The sequence below is a fragment of the Helobdella robusta genome (genome assembly GCF_000326865.2).
Source record: "Helobdella robusta unplaced genomic scaffold HELROscaffold_15, whole genome shotgun sequence".
Lineage (NCBI taxonomy): Eukaryota > Metazoa > Annelida > Clitellata > Rhynchobdellida > Glossiphoniidae > Helobdella > Helobdella robusta.
The window spans coordinates 2800989-2818557 of record NW_008703839.1 but is presented as its reverse complement, the minus strand read 5'-3'; positions in this window follow the sequence as shown (position 1 = coordinate 2818557).

Below are 17569 nucleotides of genomic sequence, written 5' to 3'. Positions count from 1 at the left end.
CCAACACATCGAGGAAAGGTAAACGTTGTTCCTTTTCACTTTCAATGGTAAATCTAAGTTTTGATTTGTTTAAGGTACCAAGAAGTTGGGTGATTTGTTCAGGATCGTTATAGGAGACCAAACATTCTACCGAACGCCAAACATTCGGTAGAATGTTTGGTCTCCTATAACGATCCTGAACAAATCACCCAACTTCTTGGTACCTTAAACAAATCAAAACTTAGATTTACCATTGAAAGTGAAAAGGAACAACGTTTACCTTTCCTCGATGTGTTGGTCACCCGTGGCGAAGGACGATTCAAAACCGCGGTCTATGTCAAAGAAACGAATACATGAATTTGTTTGAATGAACAAAGTGAATGCACTGAACAATTTAAAGACAGCACAATAAAATCATTTGTGAACGGGCATCCACACACTCTTCCGATATTGAAAATCTGGACGCTGAATTAAAGAGAGTCACTAACCTGCTTGTAAACAATGGATATAAGACTTACTCCATTGAAAAGATTGTTAAAGGCAAATTACTACACAGCAATAACCTTCCTAGCACCAATAATAAAGATAACGACATCATCTTGTATTACAGAAATCACATGTCAACATCATACAAGGTAGATGAAGCTATTCTTAAACAGATCATCAATAAAAATGTCACACCAACCAACCCAAATAGTCAAGTTAAACTCCGAATTTATTACAACAATAAAAAGACGTCTCACCTAATACTGAAAAACAACTGCAGTCCTAGAGATAATTCTGAGTTAAAGCGTAATCACGTAATATATGAACTTAATTGCTCCTTTGACGGCTGTGCACGTCAACATGACTCATATATCTGGATTACAACTACCTCACTGACTAGAAGGCTTACGATGCATAAACAGAGTGGTGCTATCAAATCTCATTTGGACTCAACACACTCAACCACAATTAGCCGTGAAATCCTCGACAACAACACCAAAGTAATATACCAGAACAGCAACTACACGCATCTTAAAATTGCAGAAGCAGTCCTAATTGACATCAATAAACCAAAAATAAATATACAACAAAAAATGACAACCTCACTTCCAACCCGGCGCTTAACCAACAACGAAAACAAAGAAGTAATAAAAACTAGCATCGTAAATAGTGACAAAGAAGAATATGATACTATCGATGAAGAAAAGGAGACCAAAAACGAAGACCAGCCAATTAACCCTAACCCTAATTCGCATCAAAGTTCAATTTTACAACACCAAAGTTCATTTTTACAACGTCAAAGTTCATCTTGACAAAGTCAATATTTCCCTATATGCAAGAAGTGTGATGATGATTCATTCGGAATCGAAATATGGCCTTATTTGCAGCATGAATTCGAAAAATAAGTTTATTTTGAATTTTAATAAACTAAACGTTCACCAAAAAACTTTAGTGAGAAAAATCGAAAAAACGAACTACAAACATATTAACGCCAAACATTCGGTAGAATTTATAGAATATTGTATATATATATATATATATATTGGGTTTAGACTATCATAAATACAATTATTTATATAGATCACTGCGTTTTCGGCAATAAAAATGCAGTGATCTTTATAAATAATTGTATAAATATATAATATATATATATATATATATATATATATATATATAATGCAGCACCTCTCTATCTCATTGGTAGATTGGCATCATACAAATCTCATTTTTCCAAATATTCCTTCCGATCAACCGAGCGCAATTTATTTTTTATCCCGACTACAAAGTTAGCGACGGGTTCCCGCAATTTAAGGGTTCTTGGCCCGGTTGTTTGGAATGGTTTACCTCCTTACTTACGTGACCCTAACCTACCACATTTACAATTTCGAAGTCAACTAAAAACTTATTTATTTGCACAATGAACGTTCGTCTCATTTGTCTATGATTCAGTAGCGCTTTTGAGATTCAACAATTAAAATGCGCTGTATATAAATTTCCGTAATAATATATATATATATCATATATTGTATTATATATACATATATTGTATTATATATATATATATAATATAAATATATATATAAATATATATAATATATATATATATATATATAAATATAATATAATTATATATATTATGTATATACATAAATATACCTACATATATAACCATATACCAATACAGCGGCATATATACAATCTATATAGGCACACTTAGAACGTATATAAACAGCTTAACGGGGATACAACACGTTCATAATTTGTTTGGCAAACACGTAAGATAATCTCTTTTGTTTACATTTGTCTCAACTTTGTAGCGAATAGCTGGCAACATTTGTTCAACATGTTGAAAGTTCAAATGTAGCAATATATATATGTATATATATTTCATCTAATGCGATTGTTTGATGGTCCTTGCTTAAGAATGCTGTCCCATCAATTCTATTTTCTATGTATAACAAATAATTTTTGAAAAGTTGTAAACAATTAACTTATTTATTCATATTTGTACGAAAATTGTTTGATTGGAGTCTGGATATTTGTGGAACGTAAAATTGTTGGAATGCAAAAAAAATTGATGAGACTACTGCCTAAATGCCTAAAACTGAAAAGAGTTTTGTAAATGTTGTCAAAATGAGACGATGAAGGTAGAGGTCATTTTGGACGGAGAGCTCCGATGTACATTTGCATGAAGATGAATTCATGAAATCAATTTTTTCGGTGAGTTCATTTGTTAGTATTTTTAATTAAATGGAAATCGTTCATAAACTTTTTTGTTGCATGCATTCACTTGCAGAAAAAATTAACTAAACGATGGTTCGCTTATTAACTTGAATAAAATTTTGAATGCTGAAAAATAATGTCATCAGAATAATCATTGAAGTTAATGTTAAATAATTGAATGATTATTTCAACATTTGTTTTGATTTCTTTCTGTTATTTTTTTTTCAAAGTAACAACTGTACCATTGAAAATTTTTACATTCACCGCACGACTGGACGAATACTTTTTGTTAAGCATTCTGCCCACCCTCTCAACATGCAATAACAATTTTTATGAAACTTTCTTCCGTTCATCCACAATCGTTCACGACGCAATGAAAACAGTTTTCCAAAACTTTCAATATTATTATTATTACTGCTGTTGCTGTTGTTGTTGTATTTTCTAGTATCGCTGGCACAAATACGTCACAACCGTCATCATCATCGGCATCACAGGCTCTTCAAAAACCAATACACCCTTTCCTTTTTATTCCAATACACTCTTTCCTTTTTATTCATTCGTCTCAAATTTGTCTCAAATTTTTTTTACATTTTATCACATTTGTTAGTAATAAATGCGCTTGTAAACGTATTTTATCTAAATGAAACTTGGAAGATGCCAGCCAACACATCCAGTCATAAAGGGATTAAAACTAATTGTGACATAAGTTTTTGATCAATGAATCATTCATTTTAACCATCAACTTTTTATTTATTTTACGAGTTTAATCCAACCTTGCAGATTAAATCATAATTTTTATTCTTTCTGAGAGTGAATGTTAACATTAAAAAACTATTAAGGGGTCTACTCTACTGTAACCACTCAGCGACAGTCATCATGTTGTTTTTCAAATCAAGTTAGACTCATCATCCTCATTAAATTGTTTCCATTCATGAATTGAAAACGAAAATACAGGTTCTGGATTTTTACTGTTGAATCAATTAAACATTAATTAATTTTATACCGGAGAAGCGTTAAATTGAAATTTCTATTTTTAATTTTAAAACAAACAAAACTAAAATCAAAATTGTCTGACATAATGTACATATTTTAACTTCTATACCTCTTTGTACAAGATTCACAACTCATTAGTACTCCTCCTGCAATAAGACTTCCGCATCATTCACACGCACGCACGAACACACACACTTTCACACACACTCGCACACACACACACTCGCACATATAAAAATATGTTTGCCTATATTTATATTTTTTTGCAGCTTTTCGTTCCTGTCAACTTGAGTTGTTTTGAATTAATAATTTAATGATTCATTAAAATAGAGTGACTTATAAATGTATTTGAAGTAAAAAATAACGAAAAACGTAAAAAATTGGAAGAACAAACAGGTCCGCATATTCTGGCAGAGATGGAAAGAATGTGGTCGTCTCTTAAAACTCAGGGGTGTAGTTTGCGGCACAAGAGTGCATATTTTCCCCATCGCTCCAGATTTAAATTATTATTAACTGATTTCTGAATTATTAACGTTCAATTGAAACTAAAACAATAAAATAAATTTTTTTGGAGTTTATTGGCTCATAACATGCATGATATATATGTAATAAGTGAAATGACAATCAGATCTATTGGTGAAGTTGTTTCTCTAGCGCTCTTTCAATCTTCTGTAAACATTTGATAAATCTGACGCATGTTGCCCATAGCAGGTGCTTACTTTCCTAATTTTATATAATCTGATTCATAAATTTTGTTGTAAATTTTATTAAAATTTTATCATTACTAACATTTTTTCACTAAAATTTTGAGAGTTGATGCAAAAAATTAAAATTGTGTAAATTAGAGCCTGGCATTCAAAATTGTAAAAAATCAACTTTTTAAACTAACCTGATTTAAATTTTTTTGAGCAACAACATCGGCAACAACAACAACCACAAAAAGCAACAACGACAAAAACAACAACATCATCAACCACAACAACATCAACAACAACAACAACATCAGCAAATACAACAACTGGGAAAACTGGAAGAGCTGATCACTGCACTCACTAGTGCTGTCTAAATGTTGAACGATATATTTTACAGGTTAGAGAGCAACAAAGGAGGTACACGAACCATTACAACAACAATTACAACAACAACAACAACAACAACAACAACAACAACGACCACAATTAGATTGACAAATGATGCGTTTGCAATAAATTTTCAACCAGCACAGCACGCAATCATTAGACTCATCAGTGCGTAATAACTTTTTCAATTTAATTCCGAGTAAATTCTTCAGTGAAACGCAATGTTTATGAGTGCGGCACCGAATTAGCGAAATAGACCGCAAATGAGTCCAGATAATAAGTTGAAGAAAGTTAGACGATTAATAATGTTTGGCAACAACATCATTTGGCAGTGTAAATATCACTGCAGGACATCACAAAAGCAAACAGTTTGACAGTTGGCGAAGCTACCAACAACGAAAAAAAAACGCTAACCAATCCAATCACAGCAAACAGATACTAAAAAATAATCACACGAAGCAATACTACTTCGTTTTAATATAATATGGACAAAACAACTTCAACAAATAAGTCTTAGTCAAAACAAACAAAGTAAACAAAAACATCAGAAACATCAATTACATTACTTCAATGAACAAAATCAGCCAAGATTACGTATGTATTGATGTTAACGATCTATCATTGAAAAGCCACAACGTTTCCTTAAGTTTACTTTGCAAACAAGCATTTATAAAACGAGCCGAATTAAGAAGAGTTGAACCATCTACTTAAATTCAATTCAATTCGCAAGACACCGTTGAATAAAATTTAAAAACCTTTTTTGCATGGCTCATGACATGAAATGTTCTCAAAGAGATTTGTAATGTTTTGAAAATGATTATTTTGAAGTTTCACGTTCATTAAAATAAAATTATTTTTCTAGATTCATTAAAATGAAATAGAAGAAAAATAAATTAAAACTTATCAAAAACCGACTACAAAATGTTAAAAACACAAGGCAGCGTTAATCATACTAACTTTTACCAACATCAGTACGAACAAAAGGTAAAATAGATGTTAAATGTTAAATATCTAAATGAGTTTTCAGTCCTGTGTGTTGTGGTAACCTGGTTCGAAAGCATGCATTTTCCCGCCCATCACACTACAGCCTGTTATGAAACGTTATGTCTCCTGTTGCACAAAAAGTATGCATACAATGTGCGGTTGAAAAACTACATTGATGAACAAGGAAGTGGTCTTATAAATTATTGTATGTACGACACGAACTACGATGACAACAACGTTAACAAAAAAACTAAGACAACAACACTGTATTAGTGACAAGAAACAACAATATCAATCGAAACCACAACATTAACTACAAACAATCTGAAGCACTAACTACAATATTAAAAATTTATCAAGAACAATAAAATACTCAAAACAAATCAACAACATTAATATTATCGGTTATTAAGGATGATTTGATGTTGTATTTAACTGATAATGATTTGATTGACCCTAGACAGTATGGTTTTGTAAAAGGTAAATCAATGGTAATGCAACTCTTGAAACTTCTGGATGATTGGACTAAGGCATTAGATGATGGCTACAGGATTGATGTTGTGTACACGGATTTTGAGAAGGCTTTTGATAGAGTGTCACATGGTATTTTAGTTGAAAAAATGAAAGAGTACAGATTGAATGATAGATTGATTACTTGGGTAAACAGTTATTTAAGTGGAAGAACATTCAGAGTGAGATTGAATGATAAAATGTCTAGATATTGTACTGTGTTAAGTGGGGTTCCTCAAGGGAGTGTGCTTGGTCCTATATAATTTCTTTTATATGTTAATGATGTGTTTAATTTGTATAAAGATGCAAAAGGTCCAGCAATGTATATGTATGCAGATGATGCAAAATTATACAGAATTGTTAGCTCAGATGATGATATTGATAGAATGGTATTACAAAATGGGTTAAATGACTTGACTAGTTGGTGTGCAAAGAGTAATGTAAAATTGATTGAAAAAAATGTGTGATAATGAAATATGGGTATAACATACCTGAAAATAATTTTCAATATAAAATTGGTCATCATACATTGGATAATGTCGATAGTATTAAGGACTTAGGTGTAATATTTGATAATTCCTTAAAATTTGTTGATCACATTTATAACAATGTTAAAAAAGCTTATTCTTTGTTAGGTTTAATAATTAGAAATTTTAAAGGTGTTAGTGATCTTATTTTTATAATGCTTTATAAATCATTAGTCAGATCTCAACTAGAGTATGCAGCTTGTGTGTGGTCTCCGTGGACAGTACGGGAAACAGAGGTGATAGAAAAGGTCCAGAAAAAAACAACAAAGTCGATCAAGGCCTGCAAACATATGAAATATGAAGATCGTCTAAAATTTTTGAGCTTGCCAACACTGAAATACAAACGCATTAGAGGGGATCTCATCATGATGTATAACTTGTTTAGAGCTAAAGATCAACGTGAACTCCCAGTAATGATGAAAGCTGGGGGACGAACAAGAGGACACGAAATGAAATTGACTGCTCTTCCATTCCATAAGAACTTGAGGAAACAATACTTTATCAATAGATCAATTTGTATCTGGAACAATCTGGGTGTCGATGTTGTGAATGCTGATAATGTAAATGATTTTTAAAAAAAGTTGGATACTTATCTTATGAATGCCAGATTTATGTACGATTGGAGGGCAAATGATACATGATGTGACATTGGCTATTTGTGAGATTGGGATATATTCAATTTTTTTTTTTTATCAGTATGTATCGATATTATCGTCAATTTATTGATTAGGATATGTGATTAATTTATTTATTTATATTTGTTTTTTTTTATTGTTATCTTTTTTTTTATTTTACAAGGTTTAATACATTATTTGACTTATAAGAACATTAATTATTTTAAATTTATTCAGTATAGACTCATAGGTTTATTTAATTTATTGTTTTAAAATTGTCTTAGTTTTGAGAAGGCACAAGGACGTTTAGTCTTCGCCTTTTTTTAACGTAATAATTAATTAATTATCACAATTATTCAATTTTATATGGCTTTATTTCATAAATTGAATACATCAACAAAAATTGCACCAATAACAATAAAAGTAAAAACATTTTGAAAAACAACAACACAAGAGCATGCACATGCACAACCCCAACAACAAAAACAGCAACAAAAACAGCAGCATCAAGAGCCAAACATTCCAGTGACCACAAAATTGCGGAAGAGACATAAAGTTTGAGAATAGACATTAGTTATCACTTCATGGCCTCATCAAAATTGCTATCTGATTCAGCTGGGGCGACCTTTGATGTGAAAGCTGCGATTAAATTATAAAATTGAACCATGAATTTAAACCATGAAATTAAATTACCGTTGAAACATTTTTATCACGAACATCAATTGAATCTCTTGCTATATCAGGCATTTTATACGCTATTGTATCATAGTTGGGATTTCCTATAAGGAACTACCTCGGCTGTAATCGTTAAATTATTTACCATCTTCATGTCCATCCACCCAACCATAAATCAATCAAATTATCAACTAATTGTTAATTGCACAAAACATTGCTTTAGCAAACTTTTCATTTTTTTCAAAATTTAAATTTTGTAAAAATCAAAAATTATAGCCAAGAATCGATGACGCGTTGCTTGTCAATAAATAGCAGACAACAAGTTTATGTTCAGCCACCAACGACAATGCTTACGAAATCATTACAAAACTATAAAAACAAACAATCACAGTAACAATGTAAGTCAGAAACAACTACAAATACAATAAGCAAACAACGGTACCGAAAACCAATAGAAAATATAATAAAAACATCAACCAAAATTACAAAACTTCAACAGCAACTACATGAATCTGTTTCATACCATCGTGCAAACAGAAACAACACTTTGAGAACCACATTAAACAAATATTAAAAATCCAACCCAACCGAAACAGTATAACCAACAACCAGAAACAAGTAGCAATGAGCACAATGAGCACAATGAATGTAGAACGTTGACAAGAAAAGCACAAAAAGAATTAATTTGAATTCCTCGCACAATCCTCCAGCACAATGGACGAGGTGCATGCAAATTGAAACTCCACTACACACGAACGAAAAATATTATAGAAATTCCATTCACATCATCACACATGCTCCATTCTCAAACTGTAAATATTCTTTTTTTTGCCAATATTTGTTTTGTATAATTAAAAAGTATTGAAATATGTTGTTCGGTGAGTTAGCTCAGGCAGTAAGTTGCTGACACCTAACAAACAATGTCGCCGTGACCAGTTTCAAATTTTGTCTGTGCGAAATTTTTAACATTTTGGTATAACCTTATGAAAAGTGCATCATACAGATGTTTGTTTATGAAGTTTAACTTAACAAAATTTCATTAGCAGAGATTGAGTTTTGAAATTTAATTGAAATCCATAACAAATAATGAAACGGTGTTATTTAAATAGATTTGCACTTCTAGAAATAAGCAGCAAGGATATAATATTTTACTGTTAATGAATATGTGATAAATATTGCGAACTGGAAGAACATTTGATGATCTGTCAATGCAACTGTCAGCTGCTCAGCTTTCTATTCACTAACAAGTTCGTTAGCAAAGTTAAACATTAAAGAGTATTTAAAAAGTTGAAGCTATGATTCACATAGATGCTTCGACTAACATGTAACTTGGACTATAACTTTAAATAGAGATGGAGAACACAGTTGGCAATAAGACTATCAAAGAAACACCAAAGAAACGCATAAAGTATTTAATTAGCCACCTGAAGAAAGTTAGTAATCATCGGCTGGCATTTTTTTTAAGCGTCCTCACATTTCGAATTCAGATTAGATGGGTGTCAATTCAGAGCAAAACGCTGCTGGGAAACATCATTTCTGAATATTTTAGGGATCAGCTGAATGGCACATAACCACTTCAACACACACCACACACTGCAACAAAAACTGTTTAATTTTTTTTATTTATCGTATACACACGACACACACCACACACACACACACACACACACACACACACACACACACACACACACACACACACACACACACACACACACACATTCTATTGAAAATAAACATGAAAAGCTATAGAACTAACATTATTCGTTTGTTGTCCAATTTAACTGGAGGCATTTATTTGGCCTCATTTGCAGAAAAATGCTAAAACGCTTACGCCTCATGCTTTAAATTAGAAAAAATGACAGGCACAAAGTGGAAAGAAAAAAAGGAACAACAAAAGCAACGAAAAACAACAGAAACAACAACAACAACCATCAACTCATTAATGAAAAGAAAATCATGATGATAATAACATTAGTCGCACCGAGGACACCGCACAAACACTACCACACAAACAACTCCACACAAACAACCCCACACAAACAACTCTACACAAACAGTCCCACACAAGCAACACTACACAAACAACACCACGCAAACAACTCTACACAAACAACGCCACACAAACAACCCCACACAAACAACTCTACACAAACAGCACCCCACAAACAAGAGAACCAACAATGACTACACCAATAAACATGAAGGACGATAATGTTGCACTAACCGCTTGCATTATTAACGCCAATCAACGCGCTCAATCGCCACGGACAACAAAAATAACAAAAAAAACTGACAGACCAGCAGCAGCAACAACAACAACAATAATAATAATAAAAACGACAAAAACAATAACAAAAACGACAACAACCAATTTTTTATTATGAACATCGTCATGAAGCTAATAACCTGCATGTTTGAGATTAATTTTTTAATAAAGCTACGAGCAATGACCTAGTTCAAAAGCATGCTGAGTCTGCACTCAACTCAAGAACTCATTCACTTATATCTCGAACATCTCGTGCTGCAAATAGAGATATAAAAACAAGGCAGTCAGTCATTTGAAGTGTGTCAAAAGTTTGGTGTGTTGATGATGCACCTATGTTCACTCGGCACGGTAGCTAACGCTGATAAAAATTATCTGAATGACTTTTTTTCAACATGTGTGTACAGAATCAAATCTTGAATTGATTAAAAAGATTGAAAAAATAAGATTCTTATATTAATACGGTTGGATGTACGCGTGCCTGGATTTAAGTATGGGCTAAATGAGCTATAGCCTAGAACAGCAGATTTAAGAGGGCAGCAAATTTTGGAAAGGTTAAAAAATATTCTGAAACTAAAGTAAAAATAGAAACAGAAAAAAATTATATCACTAGAAACATGGGCTTAGCTAGGGGACTTTTGATAAACCCTCACCCCTATTGGCAACTTTAAAATTTGGTTATAATGATGGGAATATAAGGCATATTCAGGAATGGAATTAATGAGCTTCAATGCCGTTGACGTTCACGGCAGCAACGGTAACAGGAGCATCTAACGCACTTACAGCCAAAGTTTACCTTTGCATTTTTTAATTAAATTTAAATTTAATTTAACTATGTTGAATTTTGTTTTATTATCTTTTGTTCATTTGTAGCCCATTTAACTTATTTGTTTTTTTTATGTGTTTAATTTGTTTTCAAGCAGTCAAAAGTTATGGAAAGCTTTTCTGCTTCCAAAAAATCATTTTCTAAATCCGCTTTGGTACGTCCAGATTTGTGTTATAAAAGTTTGTAACCAAATACACTTTAATTCAAATTTTCGCAACTTTACCAGTGTCAAACTGCCACAACAGATAAAACATTTTCTAGTCTAAGAAGGCTTAAATATTTTTAAAGAATCAAAATGAAATATATTATAAAATACAAACCTAGGAAGCACCACATATGAAGCACCACATCCGATAATATACTTAATGGGTTAGTTTTATGAAAAGTTTACTATAATTTAAGTTTAGATGCCAGATATATTGTAGAAATATTAAGTTTGTAGAAAAATAATTTTGTTTTTAAATTAAGTTGCATAATATTTGAAATTTTATTTTAACAATAAAAAAATAATAGTTTTTAATATGTTTACATTTGAACTTTGTTAGTATTTTTCCAATAATATTCTTTCGTTGCTATATGTATGGCAAGCATTTGCGTTTGACAGAGTTTAAACTTTGTAAATAAAAGTTATATTTTTGACCCCCCCCAAAACAAAACCCTGGCTACGCCTATGACACCATAAATTCATTTTCTGACGCACCGGCACGAAGGAAACGTTTATGAATGTAATGGAATGTGAATACAGCCTATATATGTCATCATAACGGGTTGTTTTCTCTTTGAAGCTGTAACAATCAAAGTGTGGAACTGTGTCTTTCAATTTTTTTAGTGATATTTAGTTTTTTATTGATGTGTCGTATTGTATATTTTATTAGATTTTACTGGATAGGATATAGCATGCTAAACGGTAGCAATATTGTTATAGTACATTGGAATTGTTTGTTTATCACTAGATACGGGTTAAAAAAAAGAAATTAGACTTCACTGCTTTAAGTATTTCTTGAAGCACAATTGGCACAAGGCCTGAGGCCTACATCGATGCCCACGGGACGGCAAATTTTCAAATCCGCCTCTGATAAGATAACATGACTTCAAATTTAACCACAACGATTGTACTTTTTAATATTATATAAATATTATGCATTCAACCCGTTGAAAATTATTTTTTTTATGTTTCTCATAATCATTTATATAGCTTTTAACATGTTTGTCAGTTTTCTTTTTCAATAATTTGGTTGATTCAAATAAATTTTTTGGTATTTATAAATAATTATAAAAATTAATATTAACAACAACAATTTTCAAGGTCTTGTTTACGATATGTGTGCAAAGAAGCCAATTTAAATCAGCAAAGTTTTTAAATAAATTAAAAATTAAATAAATTTTTAGACTCAGTTCCCCTTTCTCTGAACTTTCAACCTTCAGCCCATATATGAATGTATGTTCCTCTTGCATGTTTGGTACGTTAGTTAAGATGGATGGACATTGGAGCACCATTAATTTCGTTCTTCTTTGTAAGATGGAACAAACGAATGCATTCGCCATTGCCTCTTCCTACTTTATTTCATTTCTTTTTCACTTTGTTAATATTTTTGTTTGGTATTTTGAGTGATACAAATATTTTTTTTTCTAATGTCCTTAATATCAATAATATCATTGGATTAAATCTATTGTTCTGTTGAAACAGCTTCAGTAATTGGTAGATGTATTGTGTTGGTGTTTTGATAAATTATTTTTCTGTTGTTGTCAAGTATTTGGCGGGTTATTGAAGTTGCATATGTTGATTGCAAGGGAGATTTGATGGCTCCTCTTTGTGTACGTATTGTGAGACGTCTTGATAGTGAAGTGGTCGTAATAGCAATATACGAATGTTGTTGACGTGCATTTTCGTCAGTAGCGCATTTAAATTCTTGTATTACATGGTCACGTTTCAAAGTAGAATTGTCTTTAAGAGTACAGTTGTTCTTTAAGACCAATTGTGATGTGATACAATTATTGGAGTACATCCTGAGTTTTATTTTATAAGTATCATTGATTGGTGTCACATTTCATTTTATGATTTGTTTGAGGACGACTTTGTTTATTTCATGTGCGGTTGAAATATGATTTCTGTAATTATGTTGTTGTCATTGTTGTTTTTAAGTCTTTGTTGAATGGTGCTTTCAATCGATGATGTTTTGTAACCATTGCTAGTAATTCCTTTCAGTTCCGTATTGCGATCTTCAATTGAGGTTTTTATTGTACTTACTTTGAATTATTTCGTACATTCACTTAACCCATTTAAACAAATACTTTTATTTGTTGCTCTGACGTTTACAGCAGCTGTAAATCTTTGTTCGTCATGCGTTGCCAAAACATCCAGAAATGGCAATTAATTTTCACTCTCGTTCTCAATGGTGAAATTCAATATTGATTGGCTCAGGGTTGCTAGTAGCTAGTTGCCCATGCATCATGATTCTTCTTTCAATCTTGTTGATGTAATCCAAAGGCATACTAGGCTTTACATTTGGCACCGACTTTGTTGCAGAAGCTGCCAAAGGGAAAACCATATTTAGTAATCTCTTAGGGGCTCCACTTCTGATTTATTGAAACCACAAAGTAGTGGATTTAAAAAATAGAACCAGTCTAAAAAATATTACCAGTCTACGTTCCTATTTACAGAGGCTTTCCTCTGACGATTCTAACTTTAGCCAGCACAGTGGGAGGTGCAGACTCTGAGTGTCGGACAGGCGTGGTGCTACCAAGTTAATCGTACTCAGCTTTGGCATCCAAGTAATCTGGAGTGGTGATTAAACTCAGTCTTAGCCTTTCCTTGGCCCGTCGGCATACCCGTCGTTTGCATCCTTCCCAGTGCCGTTGTCCACACCCCACGATGTGTTATCTTATTTAAGTTTCAGACTATACCAGAGTCAGGATGGATTTTACGGCACATGCACATACACGTACACAAACTACGCACACTACACATATGTACACAAACCACACACACACACACACAAAATTTCTCGTTTAATTTAATGACCTTCTTTTCACTGTGAGAACTTTATGTGGGTGATTAATTTTTTTTTATTATGATTGTTTAACAGTCGCTGATCTTTTATCATGAATAAATTTAATTTTATTATTTTCTTTCATATCTTTTGCTAGTTGTTCAACTGGATTGACATGGTCGGAAATTTGTTGTGGGACGAGGATTCAAATACGTCGTTCATCTTTATGTTCACCTGATGTCTCCAACTTCGCAGAATAACATCGTATAAAAAAATTTATTATTGTAAATTGTCAAAGTCATCATAATTGAAAATTATTGCAACGAACGACTATCAACTACATTCAGCTGGCAGGTTGATACAGCTTCGAAACCAACCTCGCCAACACCTCCCTGAATGTCTTACAGATCACCAACACTACAGTTTCACTACCCGCCAAACTTCTACAAATATTTTATTACTTATTGCACGGGAGTTGCAAAAATATTAAAAAAATAATCAGATTCAATTATTTTAAACTAATATTCACTAATTGTAGAGTTATTCAGAAACAAATGAAAAAAAATGCTATTGATAATTTTCAAAGTGAATTCATTAAAAATAACGAGGAGTTTTTGATCATTGGAGTGGAGATGCAATTAAAAAGTGGTAAAATAATAATGGAAATAGCCATTTAAGCATGGACACGCCATTATTAATTAGCATTCATTTGTGATCATTCATTTTTTTCCAATAAAAAATTCTCGCTGTCTTTAGCTCGTAATTAAAAATTCTGAACATTTCTACAGTAAATCTTGTTGAAATAAACTTAAGTGACGTGTAGTCATTAATTAATTGCTGCTCGTTATTTATCACGCACGTTGTTATTGTGATAGGCGCCTTTTATTAGCTATCATTCAACTGAACTATTACATCGTTTCATTATTATGAATTCTAAAACACTATCTTAATTGACAATAATACCTTCATTTCTTCAATCTTTACTCAAAAATATCTTTTAATTGGAATGAGACAATACGTTTTCCTAACTTAGAATTAGTTAAAACTCATCACCCATAGTGTGACTAACCGCAAATAATGAATTATTTATGTTCGCCATAGGCTCAAGTAACTGTAGTTAACGCAGAAAGTATTTCATGATTGAAAGCAAAACGTAGATAAAGCTTTGTATCTAATTAAAAAACTATCTGTAATTATGTTTTGTTCAAAAAATATTTTGTAATAGTTAAATGTTTTAAAATTTACATGCCTATGAACAAATTTTGCAGGAACTGCACTTATAATCAACTTTGAAATATTTTGAAAAATTGTACAATTACACATTTTAAGAAACGAGGATCATCTTCTCCCCAGTCTCTCTCGACCCCCGGCAAGTCATCCTTCGACCACCGACGGGGTTGCCTTCTCCAAATAGGGGACCACTGATCTAATTTCTCTCATCACACTCCATTTTTAGCCAGGTTTCTCAAAAATTTCTAATTTTAAATTAATTTTGACTAAACCCAGTTAGCTTCAATTCAAAATTGTCAAACATAAAACTAATGGAAAGAAAAACTTTTTAAATGTTTGGTCATAAAGTACGAACAAACACATTCTTAAACTATTTTGTAGTTTATATGTTTTGTTTTAAAACAAATTATGCTGTTTACTTTTGAATATGCTCACACTGAATTGAATGCATTGCAATGATTCACTGAAAACTCTTCCAAATAATTGCGTGCTTTATGTTCGTCACTGAATGGAAACTCATTTTATCTTTAGAGAAGCCGGAAGAGAAGATTATGTTCGTTGAAAATGATAAGATGTAAAAATAATTATTTTGAAAATAATTCTGAGTTATTCAACAATAGCTTTGCTTTCAATGAGTTATTTTTCACGTATAATTAATGTAATTAACTTGATAATATTTTGAATGCAAAATTCAAATTTGAATAAAAAAAAAACATTGCGTTGTCTTATAAATTTCTGTTTTAAAATGTTATGCCAAATTGAAAAAACAAAAAAGAATAAAAATAACAAAAATACTTAGACTGCACTATCAGTGATCTTACTACCATTCAGAAATCCCATTGCGGTTGTTGTGTTTTTTTGGTCATTATCCATTTCAGTGTATTGAGAAATGTGTTAAACTAATAACGACTGAATTCTAATCGTATAAGGTGGAGAACGAAATCATTTTTTAAATATCGGCGTAAATTGACTTGGTGGCACTAATTATCATGATCACGTCATCATCATATTATCACAATCGTTACAAAGTTAATAGTGGCTTCATTTATCATCATCATTATCATTCTCCTCTCCTCCTCATCATCATTCTCCTCTTCATCATAATCATTTTTAATGAATTGAGAAAAACTATTTTAATAACGAAATCAACATCATTGCTGTCATCAGATCAGCATTATGTTTTTGTTACAGTAATCGTCATTTTCATCCTTATGTTACAATCATGACGATATCATCATCATCATCATCACCATCATCATCATCATATTTTAATCATTATCGTAGAGATGTTCATCCTCACTTTCATCATTCAGTAACCCAAAAGAGACAATGCAGATCAGACGCTTGCATTCGCTTCTTCAACTTCTCTTCTTTTTCATCTCGGTCATTCACCTGACCACTGCAGTGACCATCTTTTCTTCAAAGACGTACAAACGAGATTATTACAACGACATCAACAACAACGGTGTCCACAACAAAAATAACAACAACAACAACACCACAAACATCCGTGGAAACTGGAGTAACAGCAAAAACAACAACAACAATGATAAAAACAATAACCCAATTAACAAAAACAAATTCAAAAACTACAGCAACAACAACTTTAATAATAACAACAACAAAGACAACAGTAACCACAAATACACTTACCTCATCAACAATATAAATGTTAAAATTAATGAAACAAACGTACGAAACCTAAGTAGCCACACCCCCACTCACGACAACAATTTTGAGAACAACAACAATAACAACAACATAAACAAAATAAACAAAAACAACAACATAAACCACAAAAACAACAACATAAACAACAACAACAACATAAACAACAAAATAAACAACAACAACAGAAACAACAACATGAACAACAACAACATTATCAACAGTGGCAACAACTCCGAAAATAACACATTCAATGAAAACGACGTCATTAAATCTATTTTCAGAAATTCTCATTTAAATGTTGGTCGCAATAGCAGGAGCATTAGTATTATTAATCACGCCGGCGGGCTCCAGGACGCAGATGGAATGAATAACTTTGCCGAACGATCTTACAAATCTGCGACGGGCGATTATTATGGATGCAGCGCCAACAAAACTCTTTCCTCCAACCGCAATGTGGAAATTTATCACACACACAACTGCAGCCAGTTTATCAACACAACTGCGAAAAAAAAGCGT